A 14,311-nucleotide genomic window follows, 5' to 3' on the forward strand; every position below is an offset into this window, starting at 1 on the left:
TTATGGGGTTGTTTAACTGGTTTATCTGTTCTTGATTTAACTTCGGTACCTGGTATCTGTCTAGGAAATACTCTATTTCCTCCAGATTTTCAAGTTTTGTTGAATATAGGCTTTTATAGTAGGATCTGATGGTTTATTAAATGTCCTCTGACTCTGTTCTTATGTCTCCCTTTTCATTTCTGATTTTGTTAATTTGGACACACTCTCTGGGTCCTCTCATTAGTCTGGCTAAGGGTTTATCTATCTTGTTGATTTTCTCAAAGAACCAACTTTTGGTTCTGTTGATTCTTTCTATGGTCCTTTTTGTTTCTACTTGGTTGATTTCAGCTCTGAGTTTGATTATTTCCTGCCTTCTCCTCCTTCTGGGTGTATTTGTTTCTTTTTGTTCTAGAGCTTTTAGGTGTGCTGTCAAGCTGGTGACATAGGCTCTCTCCTGTTTCTTTCTGCAGGCACTCAGAGCTATGACTTTTCCTCTTAGTACAGCTTTCATTGTGTCCCATAAGTTTGGGTATGTTCTACCTTCATTTTCATTAAATTCTAAAAAGTCTTTAATTTCTTTCTTTATTTCTTCCTTGACCAGGTTATCATTGAGTAGAGCATTGTTCAACTTCCACGTATATGTGGGCATTCTTCCCTTACTGTTATTGAAGACCAGCTTTAGCCCGTAGTGGTCTGATAGGACTTATGGGATTATTTTTATTTTTCTGTATCCGTTGAGGCCTGTTTTGTGCCCGATTATATCGTCAATTTTGGAGAAAGTACCGTGAGGTGGTGAGGAAAAGGTATATCCTTTTGTTTCAGGATAGAATGTTCTATAAATATCTGTTAAGTCCATTTGGCTCATGACTTCTCTTAGTCTGTCGACATTACTGTTTAATTTCTGTTTCCATGACCTGTCCATTGATTAGATTGGGGTTTTGAAATCTCCTACTATTATTGTGTGAGGTACAATGTGTGCTTTGAGCTTTAGTAAGGTTTCTTTTATGTATGTAGGTGCCCTTGTATTTGGAGAATAGATATTTATGATTGAGAGTTCATCTTGGTGGATTTTTCCTTTGATGAATATGAAGTATTCTTCCTTAACTCTCTGATGACTTTTCAGTGAAAATCGATTTTATTCGATATTAAAATGGCTACTCCAGCTTGCTTCTTCCGACCATTTGCTTGGAAACTTGTTTTCCAGCCTTTCACTCTGAGTGACTGTCTTTGTCTCTGAGATGTGTTTCCTGTAGGCAGCAGAGTGCAGGGTCCTCATTGAGTATCCAGTTTGTTAATCTATGTCTTTTTATTGGGACATTGAGTCCTTTGATGTTGAGAGATATTAAGGAATAGTGATTGTTGCTTCCTCTTATCTTCATATTTTGAGGTAAGATTATGTTTGTGTGCTTGTCTTCTCTTTGTTTTGTTGCAAAGCAATTAGGTTCTTGCTTTTTCTAAGGTGTAGCTTTCCTCCTTGTATTGGGCTTTATCATTTATTATCCTTTATAGGGCTGGATTTGTAGAAAGATATTGTGTAAATTTCATTCTGTCATGGGAATATCTTGGTTTCTTCTTCTGTGTTAATTGAGAGTTTTGCTGGATACAGTAACCTGGGCTGGCATTTGCGTTCTCTTAGGTTCTGTATGACACCTGTCCAGGATCTTCTGGCTTTCATAGTCTCTGGTGAGAAGTGTATTGTAATTCTGATAGGTCTGTCTTTGTATGTTACTTTTTCCCTTACTGCTTTTAATATTCTTTCTTTGTTTTATGCATTTGGTGTTTTGACTATTATGTGATGGGAGGAGTTTCTTTTCTGGTCCAATCTATTTATAGTTCTGTAGGCTTCTTGTATTTTTATGGGCATCTCTTTCTCTAGGGACATTTTCTTCTATGATTTTGTTGAAGATATTACTGGTCCTTTGAGCTGGGAGTCTTCACTCTCTTCTATACCTATTATCCTTAGGTTTGATCTTCTCATTGTGTCCTGGATTTCCTGTATGTTTTGGGCCAGTAGCTTTTCCGCTTTACATTATCTTTGACTGTTGTGTCAATGATTTCTATGGAATTTTCTGCTCCTGAGATTTTGTCTTCTATCTCTTGTATTCTGTTGGTGATGCTTGTATCTACGGCTCCTTGTCTCTTCCTTTGGTTTTCTATATCCAGGGTTGTCTCCCTTGGTGCTTTCTTTATTGTTTCTATTTCCATTTTCAATTCCTTCCCCAGTTTGATTGTGTTTTCCTATAATTCTTTCAGGGATTTTTGTGATTCCTCTCTAAGGGCTTCTACTTGTTTACTTGTGTTTTCCTGCATTTCTCCAAGGGAGTTCTTTATGTCTTTCTTAAAGTCCTCCCTCATCATGATCAAATGTGATTTGAAATCTAGATCTTGCTTTTCTGGTGTGTTTGGATATTCCGTGTTTGCTTTGGTGGGAGAATTGGGCTCTGATGATGCCATGTAGTCTTGGTTTCTGTTGCTTGGGTTCCTGTGCTTGCCTCTCACACCATCAGGTTTTCTCTGGTGTTACCTTGTTCTGCCATTTCTGACAGTAGCTAGACTGTCCTATAGGCTTGTGTGTCAGGAGTGCTGTAGACCTGTTTTCCTGTTTCCTTTCAGCCAATTATGGGAACAGGTGTTCTGCTTTCATGCGTGTATTTGTTCCTGCCCTCTGACTTTCATCTGTTCCTGTGGGCATGTGTCCTGAGTCCACCAGGCAGGTCACTTGCAGCAGAAAAGTTGGTCTTTCTTCTGGTCTCGGGCCTGAAGCCCCTCTTTGGGGCTGGGTTTCTGCTCTCCATGAGGGCAGCAACCAGTAGGGCCTGCCCCTCCTTCTCCGGGGTCCCTGTGCACTGTGGGCCCAGATGGAGCTAGTTGTTTTCCTCTAGTGTCAGAAATGTGGACAGAGAGTAGTCTCCTCTGGTTTCCCAGGCGGGTCTGCCCCTCTGAAGGTCTAGCTCTCCCTCCCACGTGATTTGGGTGCAGGGAGCTGTTTGACCGGGTCTGTTCAGATCTGGGCGCAGTCTGGACCACAGGGCTCCTACAGCTTGACTGCCCCTATTTCCTGTGTCCAGAGGCCCTATACAGTTTCCTCTTGGGCCACAGATGTGGGCAAAGGTGGGCAGAAGTGGTGGTCTCTCCTGCCCTGCAGTCTCAGGATTGCCCACACATCTGTGCAATCAAGTGTCCCTCCCACGGGGTTTGGGAGCAGGAAGCTGTGGGCCGGGATCAGCGAGGTTCGGGCGCCCGGGATTGTGAATTTTTATCCAACCTGTGACAGATCAATTTTATTTCTGGTTATATACACTAGAAACTAAATTTAGATTATACTAAGTGGCTTGCATGAAAATGACTTTTGTAATGCTGTAAGATAGATCGGAATCAACCTAAATATACACCAACAAGAGAATAGATGAATAGACATCCATAGAATTAGCTCAATAATTACATTACTGAAATAAACAGTAAGAGATACACTATGTAATACTATTTATGCAATCCAGCTACATAACAGTATCCCCCAAGAAAGTCAGTATAAATAGGAACAATGATAAGTAGGGAAATAAATGAAATTGAAGAATAACTAGAAATAAAATCAAATAAAATGGACTATCGATAACTAATAGTAACAGTGTGACTCTACCATAATTTTAATAATTGCAAACCTTTGCCCCTGAGGAACATCCTCAATCATGGAAAAAGTCAAGATAGAAAGGAGGACAAAAGGAAAAGAATAGATTAGATACAGTATAGAAAAATATTAAAATCAGTGTCTGGTTACAAGTTTTTGCCCAGCCAAGTGTTTGCTTTCTTCTCCTGCACCTGTTTCCTTACAGCAGCAAGTGGTAGTGAACAGGACAATAAGAGGCAGGCTGTAAAGCCAAACTCCTAGTAGCTTAGTATATTTTATGCTGCTGTAACAGTATATACCACAGACTGCAGAAAATAACAGAAAAATTTCTCAGTTTTCAAACTAGGACAGCAAGTTTAGAAGCAACTGAGTTCAGTCTTCAGCTCTCAGGTATCACACTGTTGTTGCATTCTCCATAAAAGACCATCAATTCTTCCCATAGAAGAAAGCAGAAGAGCAAGAAATATTGTGTTCACCCCAAAAATCTTTTTATAGTGGTATTTATCCACTCATGAATGTCACCTCCAAACATTATGTTCTGTGAAGTTGCTGACACATATATTTGGGGAGGATACATTCAGGCTAAAGAACCTGTATATCTGGATTCAGGGTTCTCTATATTTTTGGATTCAGTTGATCTCTCTGGGGAAAGTGTCTCTGTTGAAGAGCACCTGAAATAAAACAAGGTGCTTTAGCTAAAGATCTTTAAGGACCCTACGTGTGCGCATGCTGTAAGGTTCACTGCTAAAAAAGTTGACATATCATTTAAGGGAACTATTCTCCTTATATAGGGACACAGAAAATGACCCCAAATTGAAGGGGCCCAAAAAAGGAATAATTCAATTGCCTCAGTCTCTGTTGCTGAAAGTTCATCAGTTTAGTGAAGTTTGACTGACCCAAAAGTGGTTCTGGGTATAGAAGCCCTTGGAGACTTATTGGCAAAAAGAGAAGTGATGGGAAGAGCCCTCATTCCAAGGACTTAGTTTAAGCAGACCAATCCCTGAATCCCTGATTCGTGACAAAGGAGGTAACAGATAGTAGTACATATTTACAGTCTGGCCTTGGTCTGTTTTATATCTGAGGAATAACACTGTTGTAGTGGTTCCAAGACAGAACTAAGCCAATTTCTTACAAATTTGGAAAACAGTATAGACCAGAAAGGAGCAGATAAGTATACATACATGGGGGCATAAAAGGCAAAAGCTTCTAGAAAGAACAATTGCTTCTCTTTTTTTTATTTTTTTTTATTTCTTCTGAGTCAAGTGCTCTAGTTAGGATTCTCACTGAACCAGTGTAAGGATTTGACACTGACCTTAACTTTTAGTTGTAGTAACGGAAATGCCCTACCACACAGCAAAGTGGTTACCTGTCTTTCTGCAGGAAGACAAACTCGGTCATGTGGTAAGCATCCATATTATGTCCATGTGTCTCCTTGCTTTTGCTTTTTTCTCCACCTCCTCCCCCAATTCCTAAGCTGTAGGGCCCTCAGTCCTCCTGGCTCTACATCTGTTGTCTTTCTGTCTGTCTTTGCCTCCAAGGTCAAACGATTGGGATTTGCTGATTTTTAAAAATTGTAAATATTTTGTAGGCTGCCTGCCCAGGAACACAAATGGCACAGGGAGTGCCAGTCCACTTTGGATACTCTTTTGTCCAATGTCCTTGGTAGATTAAGGGAGGGAGGGAGGTGGGCTAGCACCAGATGATAAGGGAACATTGCCAGTGGTGTGTTGCAAAGTTCACGGATCAGCTTTTGTTATTAATGTCCCCTCTTCTTCCTCCTCCCCTTGGATTCCTCCTGGAGAGAAGCACTGAGGATAGGAAAGAGCAAAGTGACAGAAATGTCCATTGAGTTATAGAGTAGCTACAATATGTCTATAGCCATGGTGGGAACTTTACATCTGTCTCACTTGATGCTCACCTTGGCTCTAATTGGTCAATGGTATAAGCTTTTCCTGGGCTATAGTTAGGAAAATTGAACTGCTTGGTCATGTGATAAGCATTCCCTTCCAGGTCTCACATGGAGCTGTGATTTGGACCCAGGTTTTTCTCACTCCAGCTACATTGCCATTAGCCACAGGGCATTGTTAGGAGCACAAATATGTTAGGAGTATTAACTTATGTTCTTAGCCATGCCACAAATATGTACGGCAAGTAATTGAAAATTCTCCCTGGGCCTCAGGTCCTCTGCCATAAAATAAGGAGAAATAGCCTTTGTCCTCCCAACTTTGGGGATGATAGTAAAGCCAAAGTTGCCTAAAAATGTGGGATAAGAGTAATTCCTTTGGATAGGAAAGAATAAACACTGGCCCAGATCTGGCTGCCTGAGTTTCAGTGATGTCGTAGCCCTTCACTGTTTCTGTGGTATTTAATGAATCATCATAGGTTTCCAGGCCTCAGCATAAAATGAAGAAAGTGGCTTCAGCGGTACCATCCAGTTCTGTGGCTCTCTTATCATTTCACTTGTTTTGAACAGGGTATCTGATGCTGGAGGAACTTGACCCCATTCAACTTTTCTTGGTGTGCTCGTTATGACTGAGTGTCATGGTTTGCCAGCACTTGCTATGGTCCCTCTTATTACCCTGTCCTATGAGTCTTGATCTAAGTAATTACCCTTACTCAACGCCTTGTTATTAATCAGTGCATTGGCTCAATCTAAATGTAATCGCACTCCTCTATACTCCCTAAACCAAAATGAGTGTCATTGTCTTCATTTGGTGTCACCTGATGCTGTTCTTAGGGAGATGGGAAAGACCTAGTCTAAGGCTTGGATTGTAAAATAGACACATGACAATGGTGTAAATCCCAAAATGCTGTGATTCTAGGCTAATCTTTATATCATGCAACATGATTCTATGGCAAATCTGTATTCTGCTTGGCACCAAGAAGGGAACTATCTTGTCAGGCACTTAAGAAGCTTACTAGTTGGTAACAAAACAAGTGGGTCTCCTGGCACATTGTAGCTGTAATGTCCTGTGTATTTGACTAGGACCTTCAGAATTGTCTTTCATCGCTTTCTCAAAACCTTTTAGGAGATAAAACAGTATTAACTTCATTTTTCAGATGAGTGAGGAAGCTAAGCCACTTGAGTGAAACAATGTGTCTATGAAAGGAAGAGCTTCAAAAACGGTGTCATAATAATATGTGATACAGACTCCAAGCACAGAATGGTGAGCCACTGAAAAGAGAAACATGGGAACAGTTTAATGTTAAGCTATCTTATTCTTTAAGAACTGGGGATCACTAAAGTATGAATTTTTACACAGAAGAATAAAAGGATGCAGAGCTGATGGGGACTGAGCAGGATAAGCAGAGTCAAGAAAGACTAGGACTTCTCCTTATACCTATTGAACCTGACTTAGGGTACCATGATAGAAATGCACCAGGATTCCCACAAAGTTATCCTCATAGTGTTTTGATTGAGCCAGTCCTGCTGAGCAGCTGATGGTTTTCTCAGCATCTGTCCTGTAGGAGGTGTTCTCTGAGCCCCAGGAGTCCTGCAGGTCACCCAGCCCCCAACACTCTGGCTTCTTTCAAAAGCAGAGCTGGAGGGCACATCTGCCAAGTTCCTCTGCTAACAAGCAATCTCTTCTCTGGTAGTTGTGCTGGAATAATTGAGCACAGCAGCATGTGCATGTGATAATGTGCATGTACTTGTATGTGGGGAAAGTGGGGTCAGCTGCTGCTAGCCTGGGGTGAGATGAAGTTTCTGTCTGCTTTCCAGTTACCTTGCAACTGCTTCCTTCTCCAGATATTTGATTTTGCTTCCTTCCTCTGTTTTCTCTCCTGCTTCTTCTCACATTCCTGATAGGGGCTTCCTTGTGCCCCTAAGACCACACTGTTCCAGAACCTTACCAGGGTAAATTCTAGGACTTTCTCTAAAATGGCTGGTACCTCCAGGAAATGGGATAAGTTCCTGAGCAAAGAAGAGTAAGACTAACTCAGAAGGTAGAGGGCATAGGAGGGGCATTCTAGTCAGGTGATGTGCCCAGTCATTAGGGATATAAAGTTTAGAAGCAGGATATCTGAGTAAAAACTGTTTTATGTCCTCCTGGCTATGTAGCTTTATACTGCTTCAATTCCATCTGTCTTTAAATTGGGAGGTAATAACAATAACTTATGTTATTATCCGTATGTAGCTTTCCATTGATTTAAAGATTTTGAGACTGTCTTCTGTGAGTGAGGCCCCGGAGACTTTGTTCCCAACCTCCAAGATCCAGGAGCTTTCATTGGACACATTCCTGCCCAGGTGAAGGGCCATGACAACTCTTAAAGCTTTCTGTCTGAGGATCAGAAACTCAGCTGCAACCCAGTGTGATCAGCATTGAAGCTATGGGGATCTCTAAGAAGTGCTTTCTGGGCCAGCTCCAATGCTCTGATTGTTTGAGTGACTTCTCGTCATAGAACACATAATAGTCTCACTTATGGAAGGGTCTGTAAGACTTGCAGGAAAACAATGGGGGGAGGTAGTCATTGCCTGCAGGAGCTGAGAAGCTGTCTCCTCTTTCCTTGGTACAATCAAGCTGTTCAACACCATCTACAAGAGTAGCTCACACAGAGGTAAACCTCAGGAGATTTTCCAGCTTGAAGTCGAAGGGAAGGCAGTAGCTTTAAATCAATGCTAACTCCAGTATAGAGAGAAGAGGAAAAACAGATAAGAGATCCAGGCCAACTTTGAGAAACAGAAAGTTTAAAATAGCTGGGCCGTGTGTGTGTGTGTGTGTGTGTGTGTGTGTGTGTGTGTGTGTGTGTGTGTGTGTGTGTGTGATGCATTGAGAAAATACTGGTTGGAGACTAGAGCTAAATAGGTTACACAAAACTTCTTTAGGTCTGTAGTTACAGTGCAATAATATAGCACTTAGCTAATATTAAGATATCTTAGCTTTGATTCCCCAGCACCACAACAAATGTCACCTTCTGCAGATGGGCATCCACATACTGGCAACACTATGTGAACTCAATGTTTTTGTTTTTGTTTTGTTTTGTTTTTTAAACAGAGGGAGTTGAGAGAGAAGGCTGCTGGTAGGAAGATGGGGAGGACTTAGAGAGGAGAGAATGGAGGATAGGGCACTTAATAATTTATCTTTTAAAACATAAAACAAAAATTCTTAAAAGAAAAAGTAAACATTCATTCTGCTCTCTTTACGAATTGGTAGGTGATGTATTCAACCTTATGTACTGCCATCCACAGTGGCTGTGTAGCAGCCTTGATCAGTGTTTTCCTTGCTGCCAGAATTGTCTGTGTTGAATTCTGTTCTTTGCAGGCTGCTTGGGAGTGCCTTTCAGTAACTTTCACTGGCATCTGTTAGCTGACTCCTGAACAGTAGGAGAGCATGAAACTGAAGACTGAGTGGAAGGGAGCAAGCTAGTCTTGGTCTGTTCCAACCATAGGAGTCATATCAGAGGACTCCAGACAATGCAGAGCTGAGAGCCTAAGGCTAGAGAGACAACATTAATCCACAGAGGTTTATAAGGAGACAGGGCCTTTTGTATTGATTGAAACATAAGGAGGATAGAACATTGAGCATTGACTAGTTCCTAAGGATGAGGTAAAGAAAGATACTGCTTAAAATACTGGGATCGCAGTAATTGATATAAGTACATGCCAGGCCAATCACTTTGTTATCAGGGTTGGGGAGGAACAGCAGAAACTACTACTTATTTTTATAAGACCTTAGTATCATTAAACAGCAGACCTACCTTAGTTAGCATTTCCCCCCAATATACTACTTTTATTGCTTATTTGGGTATTTCACACCATACACTCTGATCAGACTCCCCGGCCATCTCATATCTACTTCCCCTTGTGACCACCCCCAAGAAAAATAAGAAAAAAATAAAACAAGTCAAATTTGTGTTACCCATATACTCACTAGAGCATGGTCAAACTCCCAGTGGCCAGCCCCTTAAAGAAAACTGAGTCCTTCCCCACCTACATCCTCTCCAGAAGCTATCAGTTATGGAGAACTACACTGAGCATCCTTATCACAAATTTTAATTGTTCTCTTCAGTGGCTTACTGTTTAGATTGTTGCCTTTTTGGTGTGTGTGGAGATACAGCCAAGATCCTTTTCCCCACAGTGGGATGGGTCCTTCTATAGCAATTGACAATGAAAATAATCCCGCACAACCTTGCCCACAAACCAGACTGATCTGGGAAATTTTTGAAGACTAACTTCTCAGGTATGACTCTAGGCTTTGTCAAGTTGACAGTTAAAAGTAACCAGGACATATACCTACTCTTCATTTCGTTGCGTTATACAAAATTGAAGCAGTTCTGCTCACATTCTGAAGATAAACCAACCTCTCTTTGCAAGAGACTCCAACTTTTTGATATTCTGTGAAGTTGTCATTCTCTGAAACACACCTTGGGAAACTCTTTTCTCTCCAGTGATGGACTCTAATAATATTTATCAGTTCTTTGGGGGATATTTGCATTGGTTTTCATTGATAAATTCTTTTCTATTCATTATCTTCTATTTCTAAGGGAAATGAAGAGAGGTTTCCTTTTAAATATATTTTTAATTTCTATGCACTGGTGTTTTAGTTGCATTCGTGTCAGTGTAAGGGTGTCAGATTCCCTGGAACTAGAGTTACAGACAGTTGTGAGTTGCTATGTCAGTGCTGGGAATTAAACCCGGGTTCATCTGGAAGAGCAGCCAGTGCTATTAAACATTGAGCCGTCTCTCCAGCCCCAAGAGGTCCCCTCCCCGTTTTTTGAGACAGAATCTCACTGTAAACCTTAGCTGTACTGGAACTCTCTATGTAGAACAGGCTGACCCTAAACTCTCAGAGATCTACTGTTCTCTGCCTCCCCCGTGTTGGGATTTAAAGGCATCTGTCAGCATATCTAACCAAAGTTCCTTTTCTTACAAATGCAGACTGCCTTCACAAGATCAAGCCAGCCAAAATCCCAATATGGGTTGGAGAGAGTCTTATGAAGTCCCACCTCTAGCTGAGAAGCTATTGACAAATGGATGTCCATTGAGGAAGAGTCACCTATCTTTGGAAATATGAGCTGAGGTTACCCATTCTCCAGTAGATGGTCCTACACTCATACATACGGTACTACATGAATTCGGTGAGTATTTTTTTAAGTGCCTAAAATTGGTAGGGAAAAATGGTAGAATGGATAAGAGAGGAATTGGGGGGGGGGTACAACTGGGAGTTGCTGAATCAAAATACATTATATGCATTATATGAGTAGTAAATAAAATATTTAAAAAAATGCAAACTTCATAGTCTGGGCTGCTGGAGAAGGGCAATGAAAAGTTGTGTCTGTTGAGATTGGAGCATTCCACTGGAAGGAACAGAAACCAGACTGGTAGCTATATGTAGTGGCTATGAGATAAACAATAGCATAGTAGTCCAGATGGACCAAGTCAGCCCTCAACTCTAAACTCTTATGTCTGCAGTCTGGAGGGTGAGATCTTACAAACATGTAGACCATCCTACCCATCCCATGCTTCTCCTATGTCTGCCATGCTTTTGATTGTTTAATAAAAGAGCCATGCCAAGGAACTGTACTAGACTATGATCTTATGAGGAAGGATGCTCTATCCTTATAACCTCACCATGTGAGATCTACCTAGTGCAAACCTTGGCCCTACAACCACAATGCCTTCATAAGAAGGTCCTGAATGTGGTCTTTTTTTTCTCCCCCTCTTCCTCTTCTTCCTCCTCCTCCTCCTCCTCCTCCTCTTCCTCCTCTTCTTCCTCTTCCTCTTCTTCTTCTTCTTCTTTACTATGTCAAGGCTCGCCTTTAATTATCACAGTCCTATGGTGGAACGGGGATTTGAAAATTACAATATTTTAGAATTGTATAAACAGCATTAACTTGTATGAATTGTATAAATACTAGTAAGCACAAAATAGGAAAGACCCTCACGTCTCTGAGACAGGCTCTGGCAAAAAGCCAAGCATGGGTGAAAAAACACACAGGATACATCCCAACCCCAGTGTTCCTCCTAGACAAACAAGTACCTGCTGCAGTAAGATCTCAGCAAGTGCTCCAGGCCCAGGGACGGCACGCCCAGCCCCAGACACTGCACTATCTGCATGTAGGTGCTGGAAAACACATCCAGATCTGCATACAACAGAGTGCAGATGGCTCCCATGTTGGGGGCCAGTTACGTTGCTGATAAGTGATGAGGACACAGGATCGACTACCACTTCCTTTTGCAGCCTAGCACTGCAGATGCCAGACAGCTGATACGCCTTTTGGTAGTAGGAGATTGCGGTATCCTTGGACATTAGTGGCAACTTCAGAGTCTGACACAGGTGTTTTACTCCACTGAGAGCTCATTGCAGCTGAGACTAACTTGTTCGTTTTCCCCTGTGGCTTGAGAATATGTCACTTCTCTGAAGTTACCCTTATCGCAGAAGGTAGTAGTAAGGACCCCTTCAGTGACCACACAGTCACAGTCAGAATATACCAGCTTGTTCTGAGAATAATGTGAATCTAACATGAACTCAGAGGAGTCGCAATCCAGAGAAAGGCTTCGGTTCAGCATCTCACCATTTATCAAGTGCTGTGGTATGGCCACACACCAACTCCTAAGAACTTATAACTCCCTGAATATGGTCTTAAGGAATCCCCAATAGCACTGTCTAGCCTGAGAAGGATCCTTTGTATCTGAAATAGTTTGGGCCCTAATGGCTCCCTCTCAAGACTCTTGACAGTAGACTCCCTCATAACACCTTTGCCTCACAGTGGGCTGGGGGCAGCTTCAGTTCTACTCTAGTGTAACCCATTACCTGGTAACCAAGCCAATCTAAGCCGAAGAGTCAAAATAAGGTAGTTTGAAATAAATGCAGACCTAGGCAACCCATTCCCCACTTCCCTAATGTACATTTCAGATTGCTGTCACTAAAGCTCTGCTGAATCAACTTTGTTTTTCCTCCCCATGTTTTTTTCTAACCATAGAAGATTTTGTGCGGAGTCTTTATCCTAGGTCAATGAATCTTGACACTTGCCTATGTAGGAAGCCTATAGCTGGGTGTCATGCCTACGTCAACCATCACATCCATCTTCCCTCTTACCAAGAGAACTCCCTTCAGCATTTCAACACTTGTTCCCAGTTGGAAAGGAGAGAAGAAAAAGGTTTGCCCATTGCGGGGGAGTCTAAGAGAAGCTTCTTCGAGGAGAAGCCATGTCTTTTGCTTCTTCCTAACCTGTACTTCTTGTGTCTATTCCAAAGTAGACAGGAGGCTGACAGCAGTGAGGACTCACTCCATCCTTGTTGCAAGACTAGCTGTAATTCTCCTCCATCAGCACTTAATAGACATTCTGCAGTGGTAGCTCTGCCCCTCCCTTCAGTCTCCCTGGAAAGTCCTGTGCTGAGCTAGCAGCTGCCTCACTATGGCCTGCAGAGCACCTAACCTCTATCAGCACCAGCCTTAAAGAGACCTGAAAAAAAGAGAGCTTTTCTTGTTGTTATACTCTGCACCTGTGCTTACAATAATTTTATAAGCTGGGTAAAACCCAGAAGAAATCAAACAGCACATTAGCATGCATCAGAATCCATAACAGGCAAACACAGGAATGTGGGTATCCACCCACAGCACTTTCCCCTTTATACTTTTGTGGTTAGCATACAGAAATAGGTTTCATTGTGACATCTCCCTATCACTGTTCTATCCTTATCTACCTACCTTCCCCCACTGCTGATCTTCCACTCACAAGGTTCCTCCCCTTATGCTTTAATGTCGTATACATTCCATTGCACTCTCTTGCTTTTCCTCTTCCTACATTTAGGGGTTTTCTCCTCTTATAGTTCCTTATCAGTTTATATATCCTGAATGTATATGTTTGGAAGAGGTGGAAGAAAGTACTTTAAAAATACAGACTATATCAGTATCATATATTTAAACCTTAGTTCTGCATATGAAGAAATACAACATTTGTCTTTTTTACACCTTATTTCATGTACTATGTTTTCCAGTACACTACATTTTCCTTTAGATCTCTTAATCTCATTTTTCTTCACTACTGAATAAAATTTCATTGTGTATATGTACCACATTTTCTGCATATGAATACCTAGACTGGTTGCATTTGCAGGATGTTCATACAGACACAATTTAATGACCCACTACGGCGATCAAGGCTAATTTGAGCATTTAAAATTACTGAGGACAGATTTTTTAAATTTTTTTTTAAGATTTATTTATTTGTAAGTACATTGTAGCTGTCTTCAGACCAGAAGAGGGCATCAGATCTCACTACAGATGGTTGTGAGCCACCATGTGGTTGCTGGGATTTGAACTCAGGACCTCTGGAAGAGCAGTCAGTGCTCTTAACCACTGAGCCATCTCTCCAGCCCTGAGGACAGATTTTTAAAATATTTTTTATTATTTAATTTAAAAATATGTGGGGGCTGGGGATTTAGCTCAGTGGTAGAGCGCTTACCTAGGAAGCGCAAGGCCCTGGGTTCGGTCCCCAGCTCCGAAAAAAAAAAAAGAACCAAAAAAAAAAAAATGTGTGTGTACATATGGGAACAGTGGAGGTGCCCACAGACGACAGAAGAGTATGTCAAGTCATCTGGAGTAGGAGTGGCCGGGAAGTTGTGAGCCACCTGGTATTAGTCCTGGGACCTGAACTTGAGTCCTCTGAAAGAGCAGTGTGTATGTACTCTTAACCACCAATCTTTCCAGCTCTTGGCATGGCCAATTGAAGGGTATATAATGTGAACTTAAGATGTAACTTGTC

This window comes from Rattus norvegicus, chromosome X, assembly GCF_021556685.1.
Source record: "Rattus norvegicus strain SHRSP/BbbUtx chromosome X, alternate assembly SHRSP_T2T, whole genome shotgun sequence".
In the NCBI taxonomy this organism is placed as follows: domain Eukaryota; kingdom Metazoa; phylum Chordata; class Mammalia; order Rodentia; family Muridae; genus Rattus; species Rattus norvegicus.